This window comes from Gracilinanus agilis, chromosome 1 (genome assembly GCF_016433145.1).
Source record: "Gracilinanus agilis isolate LMUSP501 chromosome 1, AgileGrace, whole genome shotgun sequence".
Lineage (NCBI taxonomy): Eukaryota > Metazoa > Chordata > Mammalia > Didelphimorphia > Didelphidae > Gracilinanus > Gracilinanus agilis.
In genome coordinates this window covers 433607783-433628238 of record NC_058130.1, presented here as the reverse complement: position 1 = coordinate 433628238, position 20456 = coordinate 433607783, and the positions used below count along the sequence as shown (strand labels likewise).

General features: G+C 39.3%; 1 pseudogene; it reads right to left on the bottom strand.

Moving 5' to 3' along the window:
* Positions 1-12281: 12281 nt before the first annotated feature.
* The window catches only part of LOC123252573, a 45677-nt pseudogene continuing 37502 nt past the window's right edge, over positions 12282-20456 (bottom strand).

Genomic DNA, 20456 nt, shown 5'->3' with positions numbered 1-20456 from the left:
TGGTTTATGTTATAGAACTCAAGCTCTTCTCTAAGCATATGTGAGCTTACACCTTTTTAACTTTACACACTTTTACTTTGTCCCATCCACTCCATTCTGCAGCCAAAATAAAATAAGCATAAACTAAGCTTCTGAATACTTCAAGATCTAAAAAGACCTTTTGTGGGGGTGGAGGGGGGGCTTCAGTGAGCCCCTGGGGTTTGGGAAGGGTACCTTTTGCAAGAATACAAGATTCCGAAACTTAGCTTAAAAATAAAAAGAGAATTTATTAATTTAGAAGGTAATGTTGATCTGGCCAGGAGGATAGCCTAGGTGGAAACCTGCCTCCCAGGTGGAACAGCATAGATGGAAAGCAGTTCCTTGGGGAGATAGCATGGATGGAAAGCTGTCCCCACCAGAGGACATCAATTCTGGGGTTATTATACTCTATCCAACAGTGAAGAAGTGACTCTAGAGTGGTAAGCACTGAAGCAAGGGGTGGGTTTGCCTGAAGGCTTAAGGGGTGGTCCTCTGTGATTTGGAGGGCAGATGGATGAGGTGTGTCTCTTTGTCCATCTTAAATCAATGGGACAATCAAAGGAGGATAATCCTCTCAAGGTCAGCTGTTGGGAGTCAAGTAGGGCCTGAGGGAGCAAAAGAATTTCCCTGCTAATAGTTTGCCTGAGTTTTGCAGTACAATGCCCAAGTCAGTTCTACATATTTACATTTCTTAACAAATTTTGTGTAATCATATATACTGGAATTTGTGAGAAAATAATTTTTTTTCATGACATAGGAAAATGTGTATTTTATTCATTAAAGTTTGGGAAATTTTTTAGTGAATTCTAGAGAATTATTTCAATTTTCTAACAGTGTTAACAGGGAGGGTACTATGAAATTAAGACTTTTTCAAACAAAAAAAACCTTACTATTTTGAAGGAGGTAAGAGGTCTGTTTATTTTGAAAAGATTGAATACATTAAGGAACTAAAAGCTTTTCTAGACAGCAGGCAAATACTGGACAACATTATTTTCAACACTTCAATAGTAAACTATAACCATTGTTAACTGGGAACAAACACAGAACTATTAAATAGTCAGAAAAATCACACTTTAATTAAGGAAAGGGGTTCATTGCTTTCCTCAAAGCCTCCACACAGAGATGTAGGCTGCATACCCACACAGAGACCTGAGACTCTGGTTGCTCTGGTCACTGGTCCCTGGGAATGCCAACCATGCTAGACTGAATGATTCCAAGGAACAAAGGAATTTGGGGAACATAAACTTTTTGGGAAACTGAGGGACAGGGAAATATGATTGATTGACATTACCATGGCTACAAGGAAATGGGAGTATCCCAAGTAGTCTACAGGTTTGGGAAAAGAAACCATAACCAGAGGTTAGGGTACCTACCTCACAATGGATATTAAAAGAATGGTTCCTGCCCAGGAGTTGGTCTTCTTGAGAACAGGTCTGATAACAATGGGGAAAACTTCTAAAATAAAAGGAAATTTAGCATTTGCTTAGCCCCACCTGACTGAGATTATCTTTTACTTTAGCTAGTCTCAAACTGAACAATAGACCTAAATCTGAAACTTCTCCATTTTACAAGCTAACCCTAAAACTTGAGATTCTCTTGGATTTCATGTCAACACCAGTATCTTAAAGCTTAATGGCTATAAATTGCCTAATAATCCAGGAAGCACAACCCTTGTATCCATTAGATAAGGTTTGCCTAGCAGGTCTGAAGACCTCCCTACTAAGTCCATTATCAAAATCAAGATGGACAAGAGTTTTAAGGTACCCAACCCTAGCTGAAATGTTACAGTAAGTTAGAGATAAATATGAATAGGTTAGACAAAGTTTTCAGGACAGAGGTACAGGAAATTTCTTGGGGAAAAATGCCTTTAAATTCAGGCTATCAACCCAGGCCTAGACACTCTAGAAACAGAAAGTGAAGATGTCAACTCTCTTCAGGAGTGATGAGAACCTTGAAGTTACAAAAGCAGTAGAGTGGGAATTATTGGCATAGTTCTTAGCATAATGCAGTCTTTCATGGAAAAAGCAAAAGGGAATAGCTACATGAAGCAAATCAAGTATTGATCACAGAAACATTGATTTTTGACATAAGCAAAACAAATGCTGTAGGCAAAGTGGCCAACTATTAAGTTGCACCTATATTGTATATAAAGTACATTATACCTCCACAGACAGAGTAAGTGGTTGCTCATGCCCTTATAATATGGGTCAAGGGATCCTGTTAGAGGCCATTTATAAGCTCTCTCTTAGCTATTGTGGATTTTAAAATTAATATTCAATATCTCCAAAGTATAATATTTATAGAGATAATTTATTAATACTTAAGTAGAGAGCCAGAGAACACAGAGAACGTTCTCCACTCACTTCATGTGGAAGAGAGAGTTAGGGCAACAAAGGCAGGTCACGACTCAATTCACATGGAAAAGAGAGGGAGATGGGTATTACCCAAAACTTATATCCAATCATGCAAAAGATGTAAATAGAAAGGAAAAGGAATTGTGGGTAATACAGAAAGGAATCCTGGGCAATGCAGTTCCAGGGGTTCAAGATTTTCCAACTATACACTATCTTTGTCAAATAATAATAGTAATTCAGTACCTTCTAGGTACTTGGAATGGTGGAGGGGGATAATAACTCAAACATTCCCCATTCAGATCCAGATAGAATAATGTCTTAGGCAAAGTGGGCAGTAATGAGTCATATAACTAGATCTGAGAAAGCAGTTTTCTGTTTGGCCCTCAATTTAAAAATTACCTTTTTTTTTTTTTTTTTTTTTTTGAGGAATAATACTATTTGCCCTTCCCCAATCACCCACAGTTCTGGCATTGAGATCTTAATACTAAAGACATGATTTTATCCCCAACTCCTAGTTGCTGAAGAGAGAACAAGCTATAGAACCACAAAGAATTTAGTTGAATAACATTTTCCTCAGTAATGTTTCAAAGTTGGCACAGAAGACAAAAGCAGTCCAAGGCCAAATACTGAAGCTGAAGCTTGTAAGATGGAATTATAGGGGGGCTTTCAGTGGAACCCCAAGAAGGAGGATCAGTTGGAGACAGTTGGAACCAAGAGGATAAAAGGGTGGACATTTTAAAATGTACTAACCCTGAGAGACTACCTCTCCCAGGATCCTCTAGCTTAACTTCCTCAGACACATCCTACTTCCTTTGTGGGAGGTGTCTGAGGAAGATATAAGAGAAAGGGAGAACTTGGGTTTTGGCAGCCTTTTCCCCCAACCAGTGGAAGCCCTTTTTTTGGAGAACCGAGGAGAGCCTTGGTCCCCTCAGAGTTCTCCTAGCTTTTTCCCTAACAAATAAACCCAGCTATTCTATCCCTAAGTGCAGCCTGATTTTTTTATTTGAGCTCCGAAGGGCTCTGGTCAATTTCCCCACAGGGGCTGGGGATTGGCTACCTTCCTTCCCTTCCTGCAACTTCCCTACCTTCCTTTTCTTTTCCTCCCATCCATCCTCATCCTCCTTTCCACCCATATCACAAGGGGGAATCCCCAAGCAAGTGGGCAGTTGGTTTTGTGGAGTTGTGAAGGAGAAGGAGGTGGAAGTCTCTAGCTCCAAGCCAAACCAGCCCTTATGACAAACCTACACTCTTGCTGCCCCTGGAAAAACTGTTGACAGTAGCCATCTTGGATCCAGCTAAATCTGTTAACCAATACATCTACAGAGAGAATTGGGACTCTTTTGAGAGCCTGTCTCTCTGGAACAGCCCAACCTCATCTAGTCCTTACAAGAGAGGCCTGTTTTACTTTAGAATCAATGATAATAGATAAGAATAGGGTTTAGTGGGGATGGGAGAGAGAAGCCTAGCAGGTATCAGCGTCCTGCAATGGTCATGAATTCTTAGACTAAAAAAATAACTTCTAAGGTATTCTACTGACCTCTTTCCTCAATCCATCATCCTGTCCTCAACATCACCTTGTTAATAAATCAGATTTTAGTCAGATCGCATTTGAATTCATTAGTGGGAGTTGTTAGGAGGGGAGAAGTCCAGCAGCCTACTCTGAGCATTCCTCCATCTTGAAAACTAGGAGACTTAGAAACTGAAAGTGAAGTGGGAGAAGTTTCTTGAAGTATCTCTGGCTTTCTGTATCAGAGATAATATAGGTCTCATTCCCTAAAGAATCCTTGCCCCTAACTTGTGAAAGGTGGCACGATTAGATCAAGTTACCACCACTAGTCAAGCTTCTCACTAACAACTACAAGTAGAAGGAGGACCTCTGTGGTGGGATCCGACTTTGACCTACCTCATTTAGTCAACCTTATCAGCATTATTAAACAATCCTCTTTTAAAAGCTGAAATACTTTGGGCTACATAATGAGAAGACAAGACTCACTGGAAAAATCCCTGATATTGTGAAAGATTGAAGGCAAAGAGGAGAAGAGGATCACAGAGGATAGAAAGTGTCAATGAAGATATTAACATGAGTTAGGACAAATTTCAGGAGATAGTGGAGGTTAGAAGTACCTGACATCCAATGGTTCAGTTTTTAGGGACAAACCACTATGTCTCATCTGCAACGAAACTGTAGCAGTCTACAAAGAATATTACATTTCATGACACTTCAACTCTAAGCACAACAATGTCAAAGTTAGAGCCAGGACCAAAGAAGAAAGAAAACAAAAATCAGAAGATCTATACAAAAAAACTATCAGGTCAGCAAAGTATTTTTAAGAACAGAAATCATTCTCAGCAAGCAGCTACACATGCAAGTTATGTTGTAGCATACAATATTGCTAAAAGTAACAAAGCTCTCTCTGATGGAGAGTTTATTAAACACTGCATGCTCAAAGTTTGCCATATTTTATGTCCTGACAAAAGAAAAGATTTCGAAGCAATAAGCTTATCTCAGAAAAATGTGACTTCTAGAATCAAAGCAATAGATAAAAACATTATCACAGTTGGAATCAAAGATTGGTCAATTTAAATTCTGCTCAATTACTATGGATGAAAACTCTGATATAAATGATACTGCACAGTTGCTATTATTTATAAGAGGTGTTGAAGAAAACTTCTGTATTACAGAGGAACTAGCATGCATGAGGTCATTGAAGGGAACTACAAAAGGGTCAGATATTTTTCATGAATTTATGGAAGGAATTTCAACTTTGAAAGTACCTATAAATTGCATATCTAGTATAACAACAGATAGAGTGAGAAATATGACAGGGAAAAAAATCTGGATTTGTTGGGATCTTTAACGAAAAATATCCAGATAACAATGTTATATTTCTACATTGATACATCAAGACACCCTGTGTAAATCTACTTTGGTTATGAAACCTGTGCTTGGCGTTATTGTGAAGCTGGTTAATGCTATTCGATCTCGAGGACTTGCTCACAGACAATTTCGGGAGTTCCTAGAATCCATGCAATCTGAGTACTCTGATATATTGTACTACTTGAAAGTAAGGTGGCTTAGCGCAGGTCTTCAAGAGAGTTGGGCAACTGAAAGATGAAATAGTGACATTCTTCCTTGAGAAACAGGAGTTTGTAAAGTATAAAATCCTGGAAGATACTGCATGGCTTTTGAACTTTACATTTTTTATGGATCTTCTCTGCCACATGAACAAGTTGAATGCCAAGATGTGAGGCAAAAATCAATTTATCAATGATCTCTGGGGCCATCGCAAAGGTTTTAAACTACAACTTGTTCTATTTGTAAATCAGCTTGCTAAGAATGATTTGTCTCACTTCCAGAGATTGAATTCAATAGCCCTGGTGATGAAGGAAAAGCTTAAGAGTTACTAAGATAGACTGAGAAGACTCCATGGTGAATTGAATGAAGATTTGAAGACTTCAGTGTCATTGAAAAAGACTGAAATTTTCAGTATGCCTTTTAATGTGAACTGTGAAAACAGACTGGCAACTTGAATTGATTGAATTACAATGTAACACTCAACTCAAACAATTGTTTCTTAATGTTCAAAAATTAGAGCTCTACAAGTCCTTGTTGAAATCCCCTTTCCAAAATCTGATATTTTATGCCCAGGAAGTTACTGCTATGTTTGCTTCATCATATATATGCGAACAAATGTTTTCTACAATGAAACTTCAAAAGAGAGTTGCCTTAGAAACAGACTGAGAGATGAGTATTTAACTTCTCTTTTAAGAATAAGTGTATCTCAGTTTGAACCAAATTATGAGAAACTTTTAGAAATGCAGTCACAGTTTCATTCATCACATTCTCCTTCATAATCTTTCAGTCATTAATAGGTCTTAGTATCACAAAAAAATACAAGAATTTTGTAAAATGTATCATCGTTATTTTTTAATAAATTATATTGGCCTGCCTATAGTTATATAGCCCTCTTTAAAATGTTTGCCCATCAATGGTGTAAAGTATTACTCTAATTAGACAATATTTAAAACTTTCAAAGAAGGCCTTATTGCTTTAAGTAGGCCAGTCTTCATACCCCAACTCTTTTAACTAAAATAAATTTCAAGTCCTATCTATTTTTGACTAACTCTTTAATGTTCATTCTCATGCTTGGATGTAAGCAGGTTATAGCCCAAGTACTCATATTCTAGTCCAACAAGTTCACTAGCCCAAACAACTTGATGTTCCATTGAGACCTCCCCTCTGTAATTATTACCACTTTTCCTGCTCCCCACTACTTGTGGGAATCATGATTCCCACTTCCTACTTCCATTCTCTCCTGTCTTATACCTCAGTGCCAGACCATACCTGCCTTCCAAGGTGACAATTAGCTAATTTGATAAACTCATTTTACAAATGTGCTAATAGCAAAAAGCTATATATAAAGCTTTTTAGGACTGCCACTCCTATTTTCCTATGCCATATATATTCCTAAGTTTTCTACAGGCAATAAATTGCCACCATTTGCTATTCCTACTGCGTACAGATATTTCTGGATTATGTAATGTAGAAAAACATACTGGATGTTTTGATTCAGTAACAAAAGGTCTGACTGCTATGCCACCAGTCCATAGAATCTATGTGTGCTAAGGTTCAACTGAATTGAAGCCAAGCATTTGCTACCATTCCTAATCAACTACTGCTAACTAGTTAACTATAGTTTTTTCCTTGATCCCTAACCCTTATCCCTCTTAAGGTGACTCAAAGTACTCATTCAAAGGTCTATCCCAGCAATTTTTATTTAGTGTTCTTAAGGGGAATTTAAGAGGGAAAAAAATTTTTAAAAATTTAAGAGGAAAATGGAAGGAAAGGAAAGTGCTCAGAACCCTGATTTGGAATTCTGGGGAGAATAACTGTCATCTGGGAGTTGTGTTTGAACTCAGGAGAGAAAAGCATCTCCTAAACTCAGCTCTGGCCTCCTGGTAACTTTTACCACTGGTTCCTGAGAGAAAACAGCTAGCTCCTGGATATCCATTTAATAGCTGACTTGAATACACTAACTGAAGGAGTCTCAAGAAGAAAGTTCTGTTGGACTTATTCTTTGGCCCTGAGGATGATTCCTCAGTGAGCAAAACAAAAAAGGGTGGAATATTGTAGCCCAGAAGCAGAGACCCTTAACTACCAGCATCCTGTTGAGCATGGGGGTTTTCCATAAATTAGCATATCCTGTTGAATAAGGGCAGTTCTGCAACTGCATGCACCAGCAGGTCACCCTTCCTCCCTAAGTTAGACAGCTTTGAAGATTTAGAATTGTATCCGGTGGCGCCGGGACACTTCCTTGCTCCCATTGCCTAACTGTTAAGTAAAACCTAAGAGATAGACACCAGACCCCAGCCCTATAGGCGCCAAACCCTAGCCCTCGAAACATATATATATTCCCCTTTTAAAGGCATCACTTGGGACTCTCTTTGCTGAGTTCCCCCAGAGTGCACTGGCAATAAAGCTTTCTCCTGCCCAATTGCATTGTCTCGTGTGTTCCTCCGGTGGCCACCTATTTTGAACCCTAACAGTTCCAACAAGTGACCCAAACTGTTGAGTTTGCCTTGGTGGGCTATGATCTCACCAAGGTGGACAGGTTATTGATAGGAGTCAGTTTGAATCATCTCTTTCAGTTGGCTAGGTTTCAAATGTACTCACATTTGGGCAGATTTGAAGTCAGAAAAGCAGTTTTTGGTCATAGGAAAATTTGGAGCTACTGAGACCTGCATAACAGTGATGGCCATCTTGGAATTTTTTTTCCTAAGTTAAAGTTGCCATATTCTACCTGGTAACTGAGCCACCCAATCAGAAAACAACATCACTGGGGGGGGGGGGGAGGGAATAGAGAGGAATTCTTAAAGGGCCAGACTTAAAGAACATTTTTCCTGTTTTGAGACTTATAAAACCATGAAGATGCATAAAGCAATAGTGATCATGGGGGCTGTGGATACCTTATACCAAGCCATATTCTTTTGCTATAATGTGCACTTTGTAGTCATACCAGATTTCATATACTTTATAATTAATTTATATGGAACAACACAATGACTACAAGTAGAAACTGGAAAAACTTTGTCATATCTAGCTGTGGTAGTGGCTTTATTATACACACTGAAGAAGATTGGAAAAAAAATAAAGGTCACACTGTCTGGGAAAACTCTGGCAGGTAAGAATGAGGTTGAATTAAAGATTATGAAGTTGCAAGAAGGAATTGCAAAGATAGAAGTCAAATTAGGGCAGATTAATAGGGAATTGGAGAACATGAAGAACAACCAGGCAAAACAATGTGAAACCCAAGTGAAGGAAAATGATAAAAGTGGTCAGGAACAGAGCAATGGTGGGGTATCACTGTTTCCATTACATGATGTTGTTATGAGTCTTCAACCAGAAGCAGGCATCATTCATATAAAAACTCACAAACCTTTCTAAACCACAGATTTAGGCCATCTGAAAAAAAGAATGCCTGTTTTTGAAGAACCTCTCCATTGCATAAGAGTTTAAATGAACAATTAGATTATTTGACCCCAAATTTGAGGATACTGACTTACTTCTTTCAGAGCTTTTTACCAAGAGGGAAAAGGAAGATTTTGTGAAGGAGACTTGAGACAACCCAAGTCTCACTTCATGGTCTGAATTGGCTGATCACTTGGAATTATCAAACCCAGATAATTTGAAATTTTGAGGGCTAGCTAGAAATTCCCTGGAAAAAGCATTGAAAATTCACAGTGAAAGACCAGATGCATGGGGGGAAATTCGAAAAGCTGAAGGAGGACCTGAGAGAGAATCCTTCCACACTTGTATATAGGATCATAGAAATGGGGGAGAACTTATTGGGTTTCACAGATCTCTTTCTAAACAATTTGAAACACATAAGGAGACAATTTATCAAGGAGAGTTTTTTGCCAGTCAGAGAATATTTCAGGTTCCATTGTCCAGGATAGGAGGGTCTCAGTTTGGAGAAATTGAGGAAAGATGCAGTCTCTACTTTTCTGGGGACAAAGATAAGAAAAATGAAAGCAAAGAAGAGTTAAGGGCACAGTTAAAGGAGGCTAACCCAAAACTCAGAGACAATGAAATATAGCAAGTGAAAACAATGGCCACTTTGCAAGCTTATCAGCCTAGGCAATAACAATATACACAAAGACAAAGAAACACTCAAGCCAAATGTTTCCTATGCAACTGTCCTGGTCATCACTTTGTGAGGGAATGTTGTATAAAAACCCAGATTACCAACAAGGAAAATTCTTTTAATAATAATAGAAGACCAAGGTGGAGAGATAATAGAAATTACAACAATAGGCAAGAGCACAGCCAGTGTTGTTCACATATCTGTAGTAACTCAGGAATCCAAGCCCCAAATCTGAACACAATGCAAAAATATATCCAGGAAGCTGTATGTCCTAAATATTCAACGATTGCAAGTACAGGAGTAAAGCAAGGAAGTCAATTATGAAGCCATATTGTAAGGGATGTGAGAATAACAAGTATGGCAAAAAAAGGATGGTGGAATTTAAAATAATGGCAAAGATAGTAACACTGGAACATTGCAAAGAAATATAGAAAGTGAAAATGCTGGGGAAAAGGAAAAGGAGTTAGTAATACCAAAAGTCTGAGTGAAAAACTCTGTGAACTAGAAGAAATAGTAATAGAAACTACTGATGACAGAAATAATGTTAATGAAAGGAAAATGCATGAAGAGAATGTTGCAGTACACAGTGAGCAAGAAACAAGGTTAATAGTGAGCAATACTGTAACAGGAAATGAATGCAAAGATACAAAAACAAGGAACAGTGAATCTAAGGAAAATTTATCAGTGAGCAAATGCATTGGAACATTGAAAGGACAATGTGGGATGGAAAATGAATCTTTGGGTGAACATGGAGCAAATGATGGCATTGCAAATATAGGTGATGTTTGGGATTTAAACAAGATTGAGTTAGAAGCACCAATAGTGGAAGTGTATGAACCACCTAACACAAGTGAACCTCATGTTGCAATAAAAGTGGGAGATGAGATACATTCAGTGTTATTAGACACTGGAGCTGCAAAATCAGTATTGAAAACACCTCCTGGGAATAGCAGAATAGTGGGATCTCTAGAAGTGAAGGGAACTATAGGAAGAACACAAAGGATTCCAAAACTACAATCTAAAATAGTTACCCTAGGTCCACTTAGTGTAGATCACACTTTCTTGCTTATCTCAGAATGCCCAGCCAATCTTGTGGGCAGAGATTTATTATGTAAATTAGGGGCAATGATTCAACTTAATTCTTCAGGAAAATTATGCTACATCTTCCCAAATATGCATTGCAAGTATATCCATTGTTATTTTTAGATGCAATGGAAGGCGAGGAGATAGTGAAATCAATATATGAAATCTCAAAAGAAATACCAGAAGGGGTGTGGGCTAAACATTCAACAGATATTGGGTTCTTAAAATTAGCAACACCAGTGAGAGTGAGAACAAAGTAAGGAAATCCACCATTAATACCACAGTACAAGTTTAGTAAAGAAGCCACACAGGGAATCCACCCAATCATTGAATGTCTATTAGAAAATAATTGTCCCAACAATCTCTGTGTATAATACACCCATAATGCCTATCAAGAAAGCAAAACTTGATAGTGAAGGCAGACCAATATGGAGATTTATCCAGTATTTAAGAATAGTAAATAATTTCATAATAAAGTCACAGCCCATAGTTCTAAGCCTTACTAGTATTTTGGCTAGTATTCCCAGCAAATCAATTCCCAGATATTATATGGTTGTTGAGCTCTGTTCAGCATATTTTTCAATTCCTATACATGAAGAAAGTAAAAAAGTTTTTGCTTTTACTTGGGAGGGCAATCAGTTCTGTTGGTCTTATCTTCCACAAGGTTGGTCTGAATAAGCAAGACTATTTTGCCATATTTTAAAGCAAGATCTAAAGACAATTGTGTTAAAAGAAAGTACTGTAGTGCATTTTGTTGATGATACACTTTTAGCAAGCCCAACTTCTAAGATTTGTTCTTCAGGACAGTACAAAACTGTTGTGTGAACCATTTAAGAGAGGGTATAAAGTGTAAATATCAAAACTGCAATACTGCATGCCCAGGATGGAATACTTAGGATTTATATTGGAGAAGGGGACAAGGCAGATATCTAAGAACAGGATAAGTGACATCCAAAAGCTCAGTGAGCCAAAGACCAAGAAGCAGCTGAGAGCAATTCTTGGGATGATGGGGTTCTGCAGGCAGTAGATTCCAGATCATAGTGAAATAACAAAGCGTTTAACAGACTTAACAAAAACTAATGTCACCAAACCATTGAGAATGAACACAGACCATTTAAATGCTTTAGTAAAATTGAAAGAGTCAATTCTAACAGCCCCAGCCTTGGGTATACCTGACTATGACAAGGAATTTCATCTTTTTGTGCATGAGGCAAAGATATAGCTTCAGTTGTCTTAGTATACACTTTAGGACCAAATTTTAGACCTGTAGCATATTATAGTGCACAATAAGATGCTGTGGCAAAGGAAATGGTGCCATGTCTCAGGGGAGTTGCTGCTGTGGCTCTATTGATCCAAAAGTCAACAGATCTAGTGCTAGCATCAAAATTAAATGTATATTCTGCTCACCAACTAGAAGCAATCTTAAAAAGATAAACAATCTACAAGCTTTTACACAGCAAAGGCTATCACAATATGAAACAGTGTTGCTAAGTAATGAAAACATCAGCTTGAAATGACGCTTGGTTTTAAATCTTGCCATGTTTCTTCCTGATTTGCCATTGAATAGAGAAGCCATTCATCAGTGTGTGGATGTAATATCCTTGGTAGAAAAAACTAGGGTGTATTTGAAAGACACTCCAATTATGAATCCAGACCTAGAAATTTTTACTGATGGTTTGAGTTATATGCACTGTGGGAAAAGAAACAAGGGGGACAGCAGTAGTGACAGAAACAAGAGACTTTGTGGTATGGATCATTGCCCAGCAATGTCATGCTCAAGGAGCTGAGCTAGTGGCTCTCACTGAAGGCTGTAAAACTGGGAAAGTCATGAGAGTAAACATTTACACAGACTCCTGATATGCTTTTGGTGTAGTCCATGCAACAAGATAGAACTAGAAAAAACGAGGGTTTTTAACAAGGAAAGAGATTGCCTATGCCAAAGTCATCACAGAACTTCTCGAGGCAATACAACTGCCTAAGGAGTTGCAGTGATCCATTGCCATGCACATAGCTATGGGAAAGACTCTTGTGTCCAAAGAAAATCATAGGGCAGATACAACAGACAAATTTGCTGCCCCAAAAGGTCCAATTCATGATCTAAATCTCTTGGTCATTGAAAAAGCAGATCTAACTACAGCTTAAAATGACACAGAGGTCCAGACATGGATAAAGAAATGTATCCTCACTTCCTTTGGGGGAGATGTCAGGGAAAGTATAAAAGGGAAAGTTTGGTGCCCTCTCTCTCTCTCTCTCTCTCTCTCTCTCTCTCTCTCTCTCTCTCTCGACCCTGAGCTCTGCTCGCTCACTCTACCCAGTAGGGTCTGCTCTTGACCCTGGAAGCTTAGTTCTCTGCAGAACTCTCTCGGTGCCTTTTTTCCCTTTCTTCCTACCTCCTAGTTTCCTTGAAAATAAGAATTACTCTGAAAATAAGACATGACAGTGATTTGGGGGGGGTTGCCTAATATAAGGCACCCCCTGAAAATAAGATATACCATAGTCCCACATTGCTGGGTCACCCTTTACCTTGTGGGGCTGCTCCTGGTTAGCTTTGTTGATCTTCAGCGGGCCAGGTGATTCTAAGGTAGGCAAAGACTGTTTGGCAGCTCCCAATGCTCTGTGCAGCAGCCCATGACGGTCGGGCTGCAACACAGGAAGAATGTATGTTCCGGTTGCATCTGACTACATCTTACAGTCTTCATTGCAGAAGCGGAACTTTCAAAACTTGCTGCGGTTCCCCCCTCCCACCCCCAGCAGTGTTACACTGATGCACATGCTGCCCAGATGCTGTTTCAGGTGCTGCGCTGTATTTGCCTGCTTTGGAGTGGTAAGTTATTTATAATTTATTTAAACTTTTTGGGGGAGGGGGCTGCTGAAGGGGTCATTAATTTATTTCTGCCTGCAGTTTAGCTTGACTGGTGACCAGGGCCACCTTATTTCCCTCACCTGGGGTATCCCAAACTACCTGAAACCCCTAAATTCCTAATAAAATGTACCTGACCACTAATAATGTGCCTGCATCAACTACCATAGGTGCTAGAAGGCATGTAGCTGGCAGCTTGCTTGGGTGCATCCAGCCCTTACCTGAGTAGAACCCGTGTATGTGTCAATGGTGATCTGGGATTTGGGAAGGGAGGGCTTCCACTCCATCCCCTTCCTCTATTTTGACATTAATTTCACCCCCTTGCCCACAATTTCCTTTCCAAGTCCCACCCCCCACCAGCAATTTTCTCCTTCCCCATAGTACTGCATCTTGTGACCAGCACTGAGCACTCAGTGTATTTTTTTCCTTTTTTTTCTGTTAAGCTGTAGTGCTACCTTTCTGCCACTGGAGGACAGCATGAATAACAAATAAATACATAAAAGTTTGCAACTTAAACTAAATCAATCAAAAATCATAAATAAAAACAAATAAATAATTGAAACTAACTAAATCAATCAATCAATAAAAGCCACTCAATATGATTGCTTCTATACAGGAAAAATTTTTGGCTTTTGCCAAATTGGAGATGCTCCCTCCTTCCCATGATGCTAGGGAATCTTCTTTTCTTAATTTTCAATGTGAAGATGCAAAAGGCTGCACATAGGAAAATGCAAGCCAAAATCCAAGCAGCAGTACAAATACAATTAGACAATTTCAAATACACTATGTATGATGCATTGGAAAAGGAGGATCCAATTCGAATATCTGATTCAAAGTTTTGGGAGTATACAATTCAAAAATCTGATTCAAAATTTTGTGAGGCTGTTCCCAAAATACTCAGAGGGTAATAAAGGATACGGATGTAAAGAAACTCCTCTCTCATTTTGTGCATCTCTTTGTCAATCCTCCCTCCCCTGCTACTTCTCCTAACACCCCACCCTCTCCCTACACCCCATCCTTTCCTGTTCCTTCTCCCAGTCCACAATGAACCCCAGCCCAGGCCATACTGGTTCCTACCAATACTGCTTCGGTAAGCACACAAACAATTCAAAGGACTCGTACTGCCTCAGTAAGCATCCAAATGACTCAGAAAAAACAAAAACCAAGGATTGATTTTGATTCCTATAATGGCCTTTTCCCCTTAAGGGAAATGCCTACAATAGGATGAACTGGGGATGTGATATACTTAAGGCATCATACTCCTTTCATACCCCAGAATATTAAATAATTTAAGAGAGATATCTCTAGTTTCTAAGGCAACCCTATAGCCATAATGAAAAACATGGCTGACATATTATTCCAATATGATCCTTCTTATAAGGATGTTGAAAAATTACTTCAGGCCTTCCTGACAGAATGTGAGAGAAATAAAACCATCTCTCATGTGAATAAAGCCCAAGGGTGGGGTGCTGCACACTGGCTACCTCAAGATCCTCAATTTAAGAACTAATAATTCTAGGAACATAAATCAGGCAGATAACTCAAACCAAATGACCCCACAACAATATCTTTTAAGTGGAAGCTTATCCACGAACTACTCAGGGTGCTACTGCCCTTCTGCGTGGGGCAGAAGGAGGTGCCCCTTAAAACTCTATTGCTTTTGTTGTTTTATTGCTATTAACTCTTTTCAGTTTTGTCTCCCACAAATAGCAATAGACGTGTGGGATTAAAGCCAAAGATGTTGGTCTAAATAATTCTGGGTCCAAGAATCTTCCCAAGAGAGGGGTCAACCCTCCCTGAAAAATCCATGGTACTGTTTACAGTTTTTCAGAGTGGCAAGTTCCCAGAAACTGTCAGCATACAAATGGTTAGACATCCACCAGGGGCCTGGCCAGGGTCCCAGGAGATATCCTCCTTCACGCCCATCCTTCAACCAATACCACATGGTCATATCTAGGTCCAGAGTTAGGCCTATGCCTGTATAAGCTTTCCAAATTCACATATGAATATTTCACTTATTTAGAATTTTTTCCATACAAAATTTAGAATTGGATGTTTACAATTTTCATCCAATAGCTATTTGGCTTTTTTTTTGTTATTTTTTCTGGTGACTTTAATTGGCAGTGATTCGTATGCCTCATGCCTCAGCCATGTATCCTTGTTCAATGTCAGTATTGTTTTTTTCCTATCCTCCTCAGGGGTGAGTGTGTTTTTATTTCATATGAAAAGACTTAGTTATTTTAGTGAAAGAGATTTGCTGCCTCCCAGAATCCAGACAGAGATGACTTGGAGACTGCGTGTTGATCCAGGATCCTGAGAGAAAAACCAGATGTGCAAAATTTGAACTTTGGCAGGTTAAAATTCATTTGTCTTTTAAAAATTCATTTGTTTTATATGTGTATATATATTTTGCTGTGAAAGAAGGGGACTGCCCCCTAATTTTTTTTTTAAAAAGAGCCAAATATTTGGTTTTCTTTTGTTGAAAAAATTGTTGCCATTATCCCACTTGTATTGATGTATATAACCTTTATTTTATTATGGTTGTAAATTTATTCATGTTTATTATGCTCCACTGGGGAGCCTGGTCTCCCAAAGGATCACAGGGAGGAACGGATCACAGGTCCCAAGCTATGATGGATAAAAGTATGGAGATTTTGGTTGGCACTTGGCATTATAATGGTTGCACATAGGGTCTGTGGAAAATGTGATATTTGTATGAAATTTAATCAAGGAGTGTTTAAGAAGATAGGTCAAAGGGGCAGACCACTAGCTTATACTCCTTTTGAAAGCATACAAATAGATTTCATCCACATGCCTGAAGCTGGAAAGTTCAAATACTGTCTGGTCATTGTAGGTAGACTGACACAGTAGCCAGAGGTATTTCCAGTGAATAAGAATAATGCAACATTTGTAGTAAAAGTACTATTGAATTAAATAATTCCTTGATTTAGATTACCATGCTTTGTGGATTCAGACTGGGAAATGCATTGCTTGTAGTCCATTTTAAATCAAATCTATGAAATTTTGGGAATTAAAGCTAGTTTTCATACTTCTTATGATCCACAGAGCTCTGGACAGGTTAAAAGGTTAAATAGAGAAATCAAAACATTGATTGGTAAACTCTGTTCAGAGACTCATTTGAAATGAACTGAAATATTTCCTCTGGTGCTTTTTTACATTCGAACAAGACTAAGTGGTGATCTACATATTTCTCCATTTGAAATGCTGTATGGACATGCTCCACTACAAGCCAAAATGTGTACACCCAGTTTCATTTCTATGTTCAGAGGTGACTGACAATTAACAATGTACATATAATTATTGCAAAAAAAGACTCAGAGACCTCCAGACAGACCCAGAATTAGAAGATAGGGAGTGAGAAGTTCCTGAAATTTATCCAGAAGAGGAAAACTGAGATTCATTTGGCCAGTATAGACAACAGGCAGAAAGCGCATAAGGAGGAGACTAAGGAGTTGAAGAGATACCAGCCAAAAGGGAAAGCTTGGAAGGAAAGATTCAACAGCAGTAAGAGAACAAAGACTTTGGAGCTGAAAAGGACAGCAAAGACAATTTACATTGTGAATTTTGTAAATATGAAGAGGACAGATGATAAACAGGATAATGTAAGAATTAAAATTTAGTTATTATAGTTATATCTTTAAAATATGTGGCCGCCAGGAATCAACAATTCAGGTTGATTCCGTAATTAAATCAGACCCAAGTCAGCATCGGGTTGAGGAGTTTATTTACAATCAGGAAAGTGAGTAGGGATAAAGAGAAGAGGGAGGTAGAAGACTAAATAAATGAAGCTGTAAGCCGCAAGGCCCAACAGCCGGATAGGCAGAGTTTAGAATTGGCCCAGCTAGGCCAAGGAAGCCAGCCTAACTTACCCACGTGACAATACAGAGTGTAATCTGTCTGTGGTCTCAGGAGATGCTTCTTCTTCCAGTTCCAGACGCCAACTACCTCTACAGGAAGTTCACTAACTTACTTAAAGAGAATGTGTCTTTCATCACTTCCTGTGGTCCACCTCTAATTCAAATGGACAAATGGCAGTTTCTACATTGATTTGGACTGCCCAAAGGGCAGTCCCTTATTCTTGATTTGTTACTTATTGTCACGTGTGGGTAACTCGTCTCCCCTCCCCACTAAGGGAGGTGGGAGTGACATCATTAGCACGCCTGTGTTGAGTAGATTCTTGACTATTAAATGGGATCTGGCTATTCTATTTACACAACATGTATAAGATGGAGTGCACTGAAAAACAGATACATATTCATATGTTAGAGCATACAACATGTACATATACAGAAGAGAAGAGATTTTACATCAGGCAACATGAGAAGTGGAATTCTGAAGATTGACAGTAAGTATTGCATCCAACACTACATATGAAATAAAGCACATGATTCACAAAATAGTGCATATATTTTCTGACCCCTTGTAGATAAATAGGAGTCTTTCTGATGGACATGTAAATAGTAAGGATTAGATCCATATGGTGTTAATTGGACAGAAACATCTCTAGATTCTCTATTTGATTAATATCAGGGCATAGTTAGGATTAAAAATAATGAAGGCATATATTTTGTATCTATTGTACATAGATTTGTGTATATATTTCTACATACTTGTATTATAGAATTATTGTGCTTGTGTAAATATATGGATAGTAAGTCTCTTCCCTTCCTGCCACCCAAGTTCATTACTAGAAAGGTAGAGGGACTCTAGTGGAACTGCTCCCCTCCCCCTTTCCATCATTCCTGATGACATTTTTTCATATCCTCTGCCCCTCTCACAGGCAGCAGAGCTGGAAGGGAGCAGAGTGCCTGGGCCACTCCCCTCCCCTTTCTACATTCACTGAGAACATTCCTCACTTCAACCCACCTCTCCATCCAGTACCCCAATGGGAATGCTTTCTCCCTCCCCTGTGTGGGATAAGGGAAGGATGCAGGGTGCACCTGGCACTCAGGGGGCAGGGGCATGGCACATGGTCTCTGGGAGGTTGGGGTGGAGGCCAGGCCTGGCACTCCATCTCTAAAAGGTTCACTATCACTGCTCTAGAGCATATTTTGATCATTATAGGTTTCATTTTTACAAAGATTTTAAATTGTCCCAGTTATGCAACAATAACACTAAACACTGACTATTTTTAGACTTAGCTTATTCTTGCCATATTCAATATGTCATCAAGTTGTTTCCAAACTGCCACAAAGGTTTCACATTCTAACATAATCTGATTTCCAATGAATGGTCAGAAACATTAGCATACTCTCAATTAGCTTTCTGTATATTGTTCCAGTATATAGTTCATTCATTCCCCTTCCTTACAATATGTAGCAGTCCAGGCATGTATAAACTTTGATTATATTTTAGGGGTACTCAAAAAACATGCTTATGAGCTACATGCTCATTTTTACCAAGCTAAGTTCTGTAACCTTGAATTCAAGTTAAGTCTTTAAACTTGTCAGATTCCTAACCCAGCCCTGAGGCTACACACTGGAAGACTGACCAGATATCTCAGTATCTTTGTTTTACCAACAACGATCAATTAACATTGCTATCAGACAAACTCTTAGCCCATATGTTCTGCTGATTTTCAGGTTAGCTAACATCTATTATTTTAGGATCAGGCTTTGTGCATCTTGTGATGATTACCTAATTTGTCAGACCACCTTTGTCCCTTCCCCCCTTCCTTTTTGTAACCCCAATAAAAATGAGTATGCCTTATTACGAGCAAGTTCTTTACCACCAGAGCTCTTCACCATCAGAGCTCAATTCCACCTAGAACCATGATGGTGAACCTATGACACTCATGTCAGCACTGACACATGTAGCCATTTTCAGTGACACATGACCACAAGCAGCTGCATGTGGCCTCATACAGAGAAGTATGGGACCACGTGCTGAGGATGAAACATTTGTTGTAGTGTAGAGAGGACACTCTGTTTTGGAGGTCTATAGGCTGTGTGTTTGGAATTCAGGGAGGTGCCATTTAAAAGTATCTTACAAACTTCCTGTGAACATGTGGGGAACTTTGAGACTACATTCCCTGTGATCCAATGGGTTTCCGGTTCCTGACGTGATTAGGTCAGGGAATGGGAACCAACATATAGGGCAGCTTAAATTCGGAATGCAGCCTGGAGACACCCTCTTTGCTACCTGAGTGGGCTCCTGGGGGACAGAGAGGAGTAGGGAAGGTATGGAAGAAAATGGCAGAGGCAGCAATTTGAATTTTTTACAGGCGTGTGGTCGATTTATCTTTATCAACAATGGCTTTTATTAAAATACTAATTTCCCTCATTATATCGGCCTTCATCAATTTTAAAAATAACAAGGCCAAAACAACAGAAGTCTGGCACAGAGTGTCTGGTTCTGGGACTTCTGGGCTGTTAGGGGACATTTGACTTCACTTCCGACTAGCAGAGCAGGGAGCAGCAGAATGCCACTAGGGACACATCTCTGGGGACCCTCTGATTGACATTACCAGCAACCACATAACCACAGCAACCATCATTCTCATATTGAAGTTCTGGGAGCTGAGAGTGCCACCTTGATTGACAGGTGAAGACCATTGGACCTCAGAATGTTCCCAGAGGCCATGAGGACAGGGGAGAAAACGGTTGGCCAGAGTGGGTATAAATACCCTGGCAGCCCCTGACAAGGGGGTTTTGTTTTCCTTTCCCTTCTTCTTTGGACCTTGGATCTGTGGACCCTGGTCTATTGGGAACTGAGGCTTTGCTTGGCTAAGTCTTACAAGAACTCCTGTTTGAACCCACTGACATTGATCGACCTGTATCCAGACCATGAATCCTCTGATTCTTCTGTCCCTAGACATTTAGGCATTCAAACCCTCCTTAGATATCTAGGTATCCTGGGCCCAGAAGGGATCCAGGAAGTGGGCAGGAGAAGAAGAAGAGGGTGGAAAGGGTGGTTCCTAAAGGCTGTAGAAAGGCATAACATCTCGCAAGAAGAAGGAGCTGAGAGACATCATCC